At 36.4% G+C, this 12,979-nt stretch overlaps 1 pseudogene; it reads right to left on the bottom strand.

The window, feature by feature from the left end:
- Positions 1 to 2,328: 2,328 nt before the first annotated feature.
- LOC102979126 (vesicle transport protein SFT2A-like) lies at positions 2,329 to 10,951 on the bottom strand (annotated as a pseudogene).
- Positions 10,952 to 12,979: the final 2,028 nt, after the last annotated feature.

Raw genomic sequence — 12,979 nt, 5'->3', positions numbered from 1 at the left:
CATCACCCTGATACCAAAACCATATGAAGCTGTCACAAAAACTATGTTCACTGATGAACATAGATGCAAAAATCCTCAACAAAACACTAGCAAACAGAATCCAACAGCACATTAAAAGGATCATACACAATGATCAAATGAGGTTTATCCCAGGAATGCAAGGATTCTTCAATATACACAAATCAATTAATGTGATATACCATATTAACAAATTGAAGGAGAAAAAACATATGATCATCTCAATAGATGCAGAAAGAGCTTTTGACAAAATTCAACACCAATTTATGATTAAAAGCCCTCCAGAAAGTAAGCATAGAGGGAACTTACCTCAACATAATAAAGGCCATACATGACAAACCCACAGCCAACATCGTTCACAATGGGGAAAAACTGAAACCATTTCCTCTAAGATCAGTAACACGACAAGGTTGCCCACTCTCACCACTATTATTCAACATAGTTTTGGAAGTTTTAGCTGCAGCAATCACAAAACAAAAAGAAATAAAAGCAATCCAAATAGGAATAAAAGAAGTAAAACTGTCACTGTTTGCAGAGGACATGATAATATACATAGAGAATGCTAAGGACGCTGCCAGAAAACTAGTAGAGTTAATCAATGTATCTGGTAAAGTAGCAGGATACAAAATTAATGCACAGAAATCTCTTGCATTCCTATACACTAATGAAGAAATATCTGAAAGAGAAATTAAGGAAACACTCCCATTTACTATTGCAACAATATGAATAAAATACCTAGGAATAAACCCACCTAGGGAGACAAAAGACCTGTGTGCAGAAAACTATAAGACACTGATGAAAGAAATTAAAGATGATACCAACAGATAGAGAGATATACCATGTTCTTGGATTGGAAGAATCAATATTGTGAAAATGACGATACTACCCAAAGCAATCTACGGATTCAATGCAATCCCTATCAAATTACCAATGGCATTTTGTACAGAACTAGAAGAAAAATCTTAAAATTTGTATGGAGACACAAAAGATCCCGAATAGCCAAGGCAGTCTTGAGGGAAAAAACGGAGCTGGGGGAATCAGACTCTTTGACTTCAGACTATACTACAAAGCTACAGTAATCAAGATAATATGGTACTGGCACAAAACAGAAACATAGATCAATGGAACAAAATAGAAAGCCCAGAGATAAACCCACGTACCTATGGTCAACTAATCTATGACAAAAGAGGCAGGATATACAATGGAGAAAAGACAGTTTCTTCAATAAGTGATGCTGGGACAACTGGACAGCTATATGTAAAAGAATCAAATTACAACACTCCCTAACACCATACACAAAAATAAACTCAAAATGGATTAGAGACCTAAATGTAAGATGTGACACTATAAAACTCTTAGAGGAAAACATAGGAAGAATACTCTTTGACATAAATCACAGCAAGATCTTTTTTGATCCACCTCCTAGAGTAATGGAAATAAAAACAAAAATAAACAAATAGGACTTAATGAAACTTCAAAGCTTTTGCACAGCAAAGGAAACCACAAACAAGACGAAAAGACAACCCTTAGAATGGGAAAAAGTATTGGCAAATGTATCAACGGACAAAGGATTAATCTCCAATATATATAAACAGATCATGCAGCTCAATATTAAAAAACAAACAACCAAATCCCCAAATGGGCAGTAGACCTAAATAGACATTTCTCCAAAGAAGACATACAGATGGCCTAGAAGCACATGAAAAGCTGCTCAACATCACTAATTATGAGAGAAATGCAAATCAAAACAACAATGAGGTATCACCTCACACCAGTTAGAATGGGCATCATCAGAAAATCTACAAATAACAAATGTTGGAGAGGGTGTGGAGAAAAGGGATCCATCTCACACTGTTGGTGAGAATGTAAATTGATACAAATTCTATGGAGAATAGTATGAAGGTTCCTTATAAAACTAAAAATAGAAATACCATATGTGGAACCTAGAAAAATGGTACAGATGAACCGGTTTGCAGGGCAGAAATTGAGACACAGATGCAGAGAACAAACGTATGGACACCAAGGGGGGAAAATGGTGGGGGGGTGGGGGGGTGATGAATTGGGCGATTGGGATTGACATGTATGCACTGTTGTGTATAAAATTGATGACTAATAAAATCCTGCTGTATAAAAAAATTTTTAAAAATTACAAACATTTAACAGTTTAATCAACCATGTAGTTTATAGCCGAATACAAATGGTCTTAAATTATTGCATTTTTTTTGGAGTGATTATTGTATCAAGAAAATCATACTTCACCAAAACCACAGCATACACTTTCAAACACTGTTTTCAAAGAGTTTCTTTTTGTCAACTTAGGAGAGAAAAATAGCCTTTCATGACTGCATCTTTTGCATATAAGATGCATGATAGACTATATTAGGCTCTTCACAAGAACTGCAACATGTTCATTCCCTTCTTATGTCACCAAAAATAAGCACACAGTGTACATATGAAACAAACAAATAAGAATAATTAATAATTGTTGCAGGCAATCTTGTTTCAAATATTTTCTTCAGTTGCTTCACAGAGCCCATTAAAAAACTCATACTGACTCATGCAGGATTATTTCCCAGGCTCTAAAAAACTGCAAAAAGTTTTATGCCACCAGGAAGCCATAGCAATCCAGTTCCAAGGATAGAATAGAAAATGTTGCATACAAAGCATATACCAAACCACCTCAATCTGGTATTAAAACTAAGGGACAAAACATCCAGGATCTCTGTGGTCAGGCTATGCTCTTTGTCACCCTGGTCACTCAGAAACCTCTGCAGCTTCTTCCTGGCCATTTTTCTGGGCTGCACTGCTGAGTATTCCTTCACCTGCCCTTCCTGCCCAGAGGAAACCCTTGGTAACCTTTAACCTACTTTCTGTCTCTATAAATTTCCCTATTCTAGATATATCATTAACTGGAATTATACAGTATTTGTCCTTTTGTGTCCAATTATTTCATTTAAAACAATGTTTTCAAGGTTTGTCCATGTCGTAGCGTGCCTTTTTTTTTTTTTTTTTTTCCTGGTACGCGGGCCTCTCACTGTTGCGGCCTCTCCCCGTTGCGGAGCACAGGCTCCGGACGCGCAGGCTCAGTGGCCGTGGCTCTGTGAGACAGGCCCAGCCGCTCCGCGGCATGTGGGATCCTCTCAGACCGGGGCACGAACCCATGTCCCCTGCATCAGCAGGCGGACTCTCAACCACTGCGCCACCAGGGAAGCCTCCGGATTTCATACCTTTTTAGGGCTTAATAATATTTTGTTGTATGTATATATCACAATTTGCTTATCCATTTATCTGTTGATGGACACATTTTTTGTTTGTTTTTACTTTTTGTCTATTGTGAATAATGCTTCATTGAACATTTTTTTGGATCCCTGTTTTCAACTGGGGGAAGTATAAACCTAGGAGTGGAATAGCTAGGTCATATGGCAACTCTATATTTAGTTTTTTGAGGAACAACCTGTTTTCCCATTTTACCTTTCCATCATTTTACATTTCCACCAATAATGTACCAAAATTCCAGTTTCTCCACATCCTCGTTAACACTCATTATTTTCATTTTTAAATTTTATATTCTTATATCCATCTTAGTACATGTGAAATGATATTGTGGTTCTGATTTGCATTTCTCTAGTGACTAACGATGTTGAATGTCTTTTCATGTTCTTATAGGCCATTTGTATGTCTTTAGAGAAATATCTATTCAAGTCCTTTGCCCATTGTTTGTCTTTTTGTTGAGTTTTAAGAGTTCTTTAAATATATTGAATTTTAAATGTTTATCAGATCTAGGATTTACAAATATTTTCTCCCATTCTTTAGGCTATCTTTTCAACTCCTTGATAATGTCCTTTAATATACAAAATGTTTAAATTTTGATAAAGTTCAACTTATTTTTTTTGTGGTTGCTGCTGTGCTTTTGGTGTCATATTTAAGAATCCATTGCCAATCCCAAGGTCATGAAGATTTACCCCTATGTTTTCTTCTAAGATTTTACAGTTTTTAGCACTTATATTGTTGATCCATTTTTAGTCAATTTTTGTATATGAAATAAAGTAGGTGTTCAATGAAATTCTTTTGCACGTACCCTGTTTTCTTCTAAGATTTTACAGTTTTTAACACTTATATTGTTGATCCATTTTTAGTCAATTTTTGTATATGAAATAAAGTAGGTGTTCAATGAAATTCTTTTGCACGTAGAAATCCAATTGTCCCAGCACCATTTGTGGAAGAGATTATTATTTTCCCACTGAGTGAACTTGGCATCCTTGTCAAAAAGCAGTTGGCCATAACTCTATGTTTTATTTCTGTACTCTCAATTCTGTATATACAATTTTCTGGAGAATGGGTTAATTGCTTTCATGGGAAGATGCAGGGTTATGATAATCTCTCCCTCCCTGCAAAAAAGTTAAGTTCCACTATTTTAAAAGAAAACTAACATTGTCAACTGTTTTTTAAAAAATGCATCTGTTAAACATATGGGAAGGTAATGGAAGGGGGAGGGGGAAGGGGGAGGGAAATATATGATTATGATGGAAAACTCAGAATATTGATCTTCATTATTGAATAAAATAAAAAATATATAAATATATAAAATAAAATATCTTTTTATTTCTCTTGATTTAGAAAGGAACAGAATAAATCATATTCTGTACTAAGGTTGTCTTTATAAATAAAACAAGACCATTTAGATAAGCTTTTATTAAATATACATATTTCCTTTTAGCATCTTGGTCTTTGTGTGGATATAGAGCGATAGTTCTTAAATTGTGGTCCTTGAGCAGCAGAAACAGCAACTGGATGCTGGTTAGAAATGCAAATTCTGTGGCTCCAGGCTAGACCTACAGAATCTGAAATTCTGGAATGAGGCCAAGCAATCTGTGTTTTAACAAGGAGATTCAAACCAGGGTAAAATTTGAGACCCACTAGTAAATAAAGATAATAAAATGTCCATGACCTCAGATGAATGGCTTCTCTACTTATCTCCTTTAATTTCCCCAAACCAGCATCAGATCAGAGGACCTGAATATATTAAGTATTCAACAAATGTTTATTTTGAATAGGCAACTATTACCTAATTAAACCCTGAGTTAGATTCTGGGAACAAGAGAAAGAAAGAAAAGCATCAGCACTCAGGGTGAAACAAACTTGCACAAAAGCCTTTGGAATCACTGATAAGCTGAGGGCTGTAGCAGTTATCCCCAGAGAGTGCCATTAGAACCCAGAAGAGTTTTACTTAGCTGCCTGGGTGGAAGAGGAAAAGATAGTGAAAGCTTACTCAGAGGAAGAGAATCTAAGCTGAGTTTTTAAGGATGAATAGAAGCTTTAGAGAATGACAGTGGGTGAAGGGTATTTCTTGCAGGGGTAATTGTACATGAAAATACAATACAGCAAGGCTTATGTGAGGATTTGGGAAATATCAAGTCTTTTTCCTTTTGGAGGGGGTATAGTGCACATAGAAGCTGACTGTGCATGGCTGAAATTGAAATTAGAGAGATAATAAGGTCTGGATCATGAAGGGCCTTGACTACCATGCTTAGGTAGGTGGCATTCATCCAGTAGGTAGGCACTGTGCGTCATGGAAACATTTTAAGCCAGAAAGTAAAACAAAGATCCTTAAATTTTAGAATAATGATGTTGACAGCTGATTAGTTGATAACTGGGAAAGGAGTCAGAGTGAAGAGAGAGAAATGTGTTAGACGTTTATTATGTATTTCTTGCAATAACTTCCTAATACTTCTAAAGTGAAACAATAGTTTTAATACATATGAATGTGTTCAGAGCACAAGTATTTGTAGTTTAAAATATGAATTTTCTATTATTTATAACGTTAGTGATGTCTTCATTGATATAAGAGGTAAAAACAAACAATTGCATTAAAGATCTCAGTAAAGAATGTAGTGACTCTATTACAAAGTAATTTTTTTAAGTCAAATGAAGAAAAATACTTGCATAGATGATTTTTTTGGTTTTTCCTCCAAATTTTTAACTTCAAGGTGCATTTGAAATGTATACTTAGGAACATTTACTTAATAATTGGTTTATAGGATATGATCCTCAGTTTAGGAAAGAAAAAGGTTAATCAGTTGGATTCAAAATAGTAATATATAGCATTAATAGCATTGGAATTTTCAATAGACATACCATTTTCTTTCCTCTTATTGTTCGTATATTGTCAATTGATTATTTTTAAATTGGGGTCTATGTCTTATTTCCTCATAGAAAAAAATTTTCACAACTAAAACTAATGATTCTCCTCTTTCCTCCTTTTATTCTCCCTTCCTAATATTTCCATCACCCTTATTCAGGGCCTTTAAGTAAAATAAAGATCTTCTTTCCCCTTTTTTTCTTTCTTCCTTTCTAATTGCTTGGGACCTATAGATTCAAGGGACGCATGCACCTAGAACTCATTTCCCATTTTTGTACACAGAGAAACTCCTGTGATAGACAGTTATAGCTCAGGAAGGGTTAGAAGTTATATGTGTCTAGATCTGAGAAGACCAAAATATATCACCATTAAATTGCAAAAAGAACACTCACTTCTGCTTAAGCAGATAGAATATAATATTTCAGGAAATCTAAACTCTCAAGAAAAGGTTACTATTTAGTAATAAAAGGAGATGAAATATTTAATAAATTGTTATGAAAAATAAACTATACTTGGAACTAAACCAAAAGAAGGTTATACTGAAACATTGCCTAGTAGACCCACACAAAAATCATTTAATCATCTAGGCCTATGTTTGACTTGCTGTTTATTATTAATTAAATCTCAAAGTCTATGAAGTTACATCTTGACTTGTGGATTTTTGTCTGGTAGAGATGTAAATTGTCTTCTGTCTGATAGAACCGATTGCCCCAAAGGTTATAGTTTCGTTGCCTTATTGAACATTAACCAGTTTGTATCTTACCATGTCCTTGCCCAGCAGAAGGAGCTAAGAATATCTCTGGAGCCTCTTTTATGGGACACCAATCTCATTTATGAGAGCTCTGCCCTCATGATCCAATCACTCCCCAAAAGATCTCACCTTCTAATACCATCAACTTTGGGGGTTAAGATGCAATGTATGAATTTGAGGAGAACACACTCAGACCTTAGAATAGAGTCTATAAATATTCAGATATGGCTTTTGTGGTGTGTCAACTTGCCTAGGATAAACTACATTCTCCAGAATTGCCTTTCTAGTATGTTTCCAGATATGGTGGGCTACAGAGGTATTCTTCCTGAGAGCTGGAGGACAAAAAAGAAGCAGCAACCATTTTCTAGCATGAATCTGTGTTCTTCCAGCTATCCAATCAAATCCTATCCTAGGTGCTTCTATGAAGAGATTTGGCAGATGTTAAGTTCCTAATCAGTTTTACTTTAATTTAGGGAGATTACTTTGGGTAGGCCCACAAGTTAAGTATTCTGTAGGAGGGCCTTAAAAAGGGTCTAAACTTTCCCTGAGGACACACCCTGAGCTCTATTGGGTTCCAGCCTACTTCTAACTATTCTTTCCTGACTGCCTGTCACAAAAACCTTTGGCTCATGCTTGTGGGTGCCAGCCTGCTTGTGATGTTCCCTTCCTCACTTTCTGACCTTTGGGATATCAGATTTGCTTAAGCAGTCCTCATAATTTGTAAAACAATTCCTTGGAATAAAACAAAAAAATCGATAAATATGTTCGGGAGGAGTGGTATATCCATATATCTTACTTATTCTGCTTACCTGGTTGAACACTGACTGATAAACCTCATTAATAAGTTAAATAAACCTTTGCTATGTTTATTCTATATTTGTATGAGAGTCACACTTTTCAACTTTTAAAAAGTTTTACTTTGACAAGATAAATAGTGAAGATCAGCAATAGTTCCTTTGGGCTCTGCTTGGATTAATAAAGTAAAAAAACAAATATTGTGTCTATTTGAAACAAGTTTCTCTTCATGGTTCTGAAGTAATTCACATTGAGTTGTTACCGTGACACTATTAAGGAAGCATCTTAAATAATAATTATTATTGTTATTAGTATTATTTAGAAATAATATTGTTTAGAAAGTAGGTTACCTAATTTCTTATTTAGCATATAGGATCCGGTTCAATTTGGGAAATAACTTTGCCAGAATGTTTCAAAAAAGATACTCTAGAGCTAGAATGCTTACTGACAGTCACTTATTTTGCTTATAACCCACTCCATCTGACTGGTTTAGCCAGGTTTAACAGAGACAGGAAAAATACAAAGGATACGATGACCAGGTAAGCTACTCTGGTCAAAGGCTGCATCTTATCAGTCAGTTAAAATCAACAAGATGGAATGGCAAGTAAGAAGAAACTCTGGGAAAGGCCAACCGTTTCTATTAAGTTTTTCTGTCAATTGAGTCAAAAGCATGACTCAAGATGACTTTTGGCAGCTGGAGGGACAGAAAAGATTGTTATTTTTTCCAAATGAGCCCTTGGAGAGTTGCATCTGGTGAACAAGCATACTTTTAAAATAGCCCTTGAGATTAGAAAAGGATGGGTAAAGTAGGGATGATAATTAGAAATTGGAGGAAATGAAAATGAGTAAGAAAAGGGGGGGTGGAAATAATGCAGATGAAAAGAGAAAAAATGACAGGGAAAAAATCCTCTTTCAGATCACTGCCCTATACCACAAAGAGGAAAGCAACCAGTCTGTGGAATTTTCTGTTGGTGACTCAACAGTGGCATAATTAGTTGTAGCTCAGATAGGGGCATGGTTTATGAGCCAACCAGGGCTCTTTACTAGACAGGGAGTGTGCAATGGGGGAGAATTGGTGGACCACCACTCCTTGTGACTGAAAGAGGAAGGGTGTAGTCTGTTTGCACTTATCCCGCATTTCATCAATTCAACTTGTGATGTTTTCATTCACTTAAAAAAAAAAATGATGAAGTGCTCCCCAATGGGTGTGTTTCAGTTTCTAAACAATAAAGACGTCTGTTTTTTTGGTGATGCTAGAAGAGTACATTTTCACCAACCGCTTTTTCCACATTACACAGGGAGGGTATCCAATATCCAAGTGGGTGGCTCCCTGAAAAGGACCAATTTTGGAAGCACCCACCTAGAAAAACATTTTAGATTTTTACGGTTCTTTTCATCCAAATATCTCAAGGGATTACCAAGCAAAATATGAGATCCTTGACAACATTTCAAGGTGGTAGGAGACAAGAGTTGCTGACATCCCTTGGCAGATGAAAAAACAGTGGGCAAAATGAGGGTACTATGAGGCAGAATATAACAACAGAACCAAGAATCCTATGCCTCAAACTACTACTGCTGCCTCTGAAACTTTTGTATACCTCTGTCATAACATAGTCTCGGTGTCATTATGTACAAAATAATACCCCTTTATTAAAGAACCGCCATTACCTATGTGTCAGCATGTATCATAACTTCCTGAATGAGGCACACATTTTCAAGGTCAGGGGTAATTTCCAATATGTATGTTACATAAGTCTGAATATTTAGTAATTTTTTACCTTTAATAACCATAAGATTCCTTTGGTTGCTATACATTTACTTGGAAGGTTAATTATGCATATGAGAATTATAGGGTTTTATGTCACTATAAACTGAACTTTCAGTAGAATATGCCATTTGGCTTTACTTTGCCAGTGGATTATTTTAGTTTGATGAATGGGAGGGGAAGAAGATTAGCTTGTGTGATTAACAGGCAATTTGGAAGGTTAATTATGCATATGAGAATTATAGGGTTTTATGTCACTATAAACTGAACTTTCAGTAGAATATGCCATTTGGCTTTACTTTGCCAGTGGATTATTTTAGTTTGATGAATGGGAGGGGAAGAAGATTAGCAAATACATCCATTTATGTTCCTGAAATAGTTATGCTTTATTTTAAAAGTGAATTTCTTCATTTCCACATAAACCTTTTTGCATTTCACTACACTGTTGACTATAATTCGAGTTGACTATAAGCTTGAGAGTTTTCCCAGGAATAGGTTAAATCAATTAGCATTGGTCTTATCCAGTCTCTGAAAATGCAAAACATATCTCCAGAATATTAAGTACACTTCCTTTAAGTTCCAGAGTTCAAATTCAAAATATACCCCTCATGACCTAAAAAATATATAGTCAAATGAGCTGCAAAGGAAGGTCTTTTTTGTAATATTAGTAAAAATGTTTGCCAAATTAGTCTCTGTTCCACGTTTCAGAAAATTCCTCATATACATATTTCAATATACTTAAAATGCTGAATCTAGAATTGGAGACTGTCAAATGGCTCATATTTATTTTCTTGAATGGCAAAATGTAACCAGTGCCAAAAAGCCTCTGGGTGTATGTACAAAATTTGTAAAAATACATAAAAACCTACTGAACCAAAACCACAGTGGAACTCACAGTAACTTTCCAGACAGCATAATTTACCACTTAGTCACTGGGGAATGCCAATCTCAAAAGATAGGTTTTACACCAGTCCAAGAAGATCAACAAAAATAAACCCTTCCTGGACTAGGAAAAAATGGAAAGTCCAATTACAATGGCCTTAAAACAATACTAATATTAATGATAATCATAAACTAACTGTCTATTTTGGTGTGCCAACATTTAGTTGAATGATTTTTCTAAACATTGTGACTTTTGAAATGATAATGAATAATTAAGACTGTTAGAGTATGTGGTATTAAAGCATTTTCTACTTGTTGTACATTGAGCGCTATAGTTTTGTTTTTGCAGGTTTCATATTAGATTAGCAGAGAAGCTGAATTAAATGTGTTTAGCCACAAGAGATAATTATAGCGAGTCTCTGACCTCTCTTATCCCTTTGTAGTCTGAACCCAGGTAAGGAGTACAGAAAGTCCCATCTACTCTATCTCCAACACAGATCCTAACTCGGTTACCTCTATGTGCTTTTTCACTGACCTCCTTCAGGCTGGAGGGATCTCTTGCATGGGCAGCTATAGCAGCCTCTTTTCTGTTTCTGCTCATCTTTACGTTCCTGCTCCACCACAGCAATTTCTCAACTTGGTCCCTCCTCAGTAGTTCGATTTATCTTTTAAGAAATCGTCATCAGACCACTTCATCCTCTAGCTTATCTTTTCCAGTAGCTCCTCATTGCACTTAGGATAAAATCCAATTCCTATAAGAATCTATATTACAATGTGTGTAGCGCCTGCCTCTTTCTCTATTGAGCATATGTATATACAACCTGCAGGACTGCAGTATAACAATGAAATGCTGAAGTTAAGATCAGTTGTTAGGCTTCTGTTCTTTAAATGTACTATACACATATATAAATCTAATAAATTATATTGTCAATGTGGATTTCATGTGGCTTACTAAGAGAGAGGAGTTATCTTATTTTAAAAGATAAAACATGGGGCTTCCCTGGTGGCGCAGTGGTTGAGAGCCCGCCTCCCGATGCAGGGGACACAGGTTCGTGCCCCGGTCCGGGAAGATCCCACATGCCGCGGAGTGGCTGGGCCCGTGAGCCATGGCCATTGAGCCTGTGCGTCTGGAGCCTGTGCTCCGCAACAGGAAAGGCCACAACAGTGAGAGGCCCGCGTACCGCAAACAAACAAACAAACAAAAAAAAACCATGGAAAGTTATATTAGGTATGTTGTGCATAAATCTGAAATTCTGGATGTTGTCATTTCACTTCCTACGTCATTTTGTGCCTTTCCTCTGCCACACCAAATATAGAATGTTCATGTAAATAATTTATAAAAGTCTATTCTTGGGGACCCTAGGGCAGCTAAAACAAAAGTAAAATAGATAACAGAGTAAAATATATCAGAGGATTACCATGACATATTACAAGAACTCAAAGGAGTTCTAGTTTGTTCTAGGCTCTAGTTTGTTTTTGCCAGATGTGTGATCCTAGAGAAAAATAATATCTTAGACTCTATTCCTTTGTCTGTAAGATGTAGTAATGAAGATTTCTGTATTCTTCACGAATGTACTGTTGAAATGAGATGCACGAATGTGTAATGAATGGCAGTTTGACATTCAACTCTCTTTTTTCCCCCATTCCTATTACTCTTATCCTTCTCTGCACTGTTAAAATGGTAGGAATATTAGCCTTGGGGTCCTGAGTAGGGCATCCAAGTATCACTTAGAACAAAGAACTCAACTGAGAAGCTAAATGGATTTTGAAATTCATAAACACAACTGTCTAAAAGCCAAAGAGTTATTCACATGTTAGACCCCAGGCATTTATTATGGGGACAGTTTTCAGTTTGTGGTTTTGAATTACGAAATAGACTTGTCTTGGAAGAACAGGAGGCAGAGCCTAGAAGACTAAATAAAGTCTATGAAACAAGCACAGAGTGAAGGAGAACTGAGGATGGTATCCAAAGAGCAGCTTCCCTGCTACACAGGGAATAGCTAAACACACACAGACCTCTGGAAGAAGAAGGAGTTTGGAGAATATTTGAAGGTAATAATTTAAGGTTTTGATGCTCTCTGGATTCCTGAGAAGAGCACCAGATCCCCTCTTTTGAGTCTTGACCTGTTGACGTGGGGAGAAAAGAAAATAGGATATAAATACCCAGAAGGGATTGGCAAAATCCCAGTAGAGAAAATTTATACCTTACATCACAGGAAACATCTAAGGAAATTTCGAGCTTTTGAAATTCTTTATTTGGAGAGGTGCCTGGACGTCAAGACACACATGGAGAGAGATTAAAAACTGGTAAAAGATGTGTTTCCTTGGATGAACCTAAGGACACACCTTACAAAGTCCAGTGGGGCTAAGAGTGGTAGGCAGGGCAAATGAGATCACACAACTCCCAAGGGATGAGGAGAGGTAGAAGCACCCTCACAGGGTCTTCCTTAGACTGAATGAACTTTGGCCAGGAGTTGGGACAGGTGGAGAGACCACGTGACCAGAGACCACAGGAACTAGGGAAAGTAGCTGTGGATGTCAGTCTACAGAGCCCCAGAATCAGACAGAACAAGAAATACCATAGCAGAGGGAAGTCCAGACAATGGCACTTATGTCAGACTCCCTCAGG

The sequence above is a fragment of the Physeter macrocephalus genome, chromosome 15 (assembly GCF_002837175.3).
Source record: "Physeter macrocephalus isolate SW-GA chromosome 15, ASM283717v5, whole genome shotgun sequence".
Classification (NCBI taxonomy): Eukaryota; Metazoa; Chordata; class Mammalia; order Artiodactyla; family Physeteridae; genus Physeter; species Physeter macrocephalus.
Note: the sequence above shows the minus strand (reverse complement) of the source record. Positions and strands in the feature narration are given on the sequence as shown.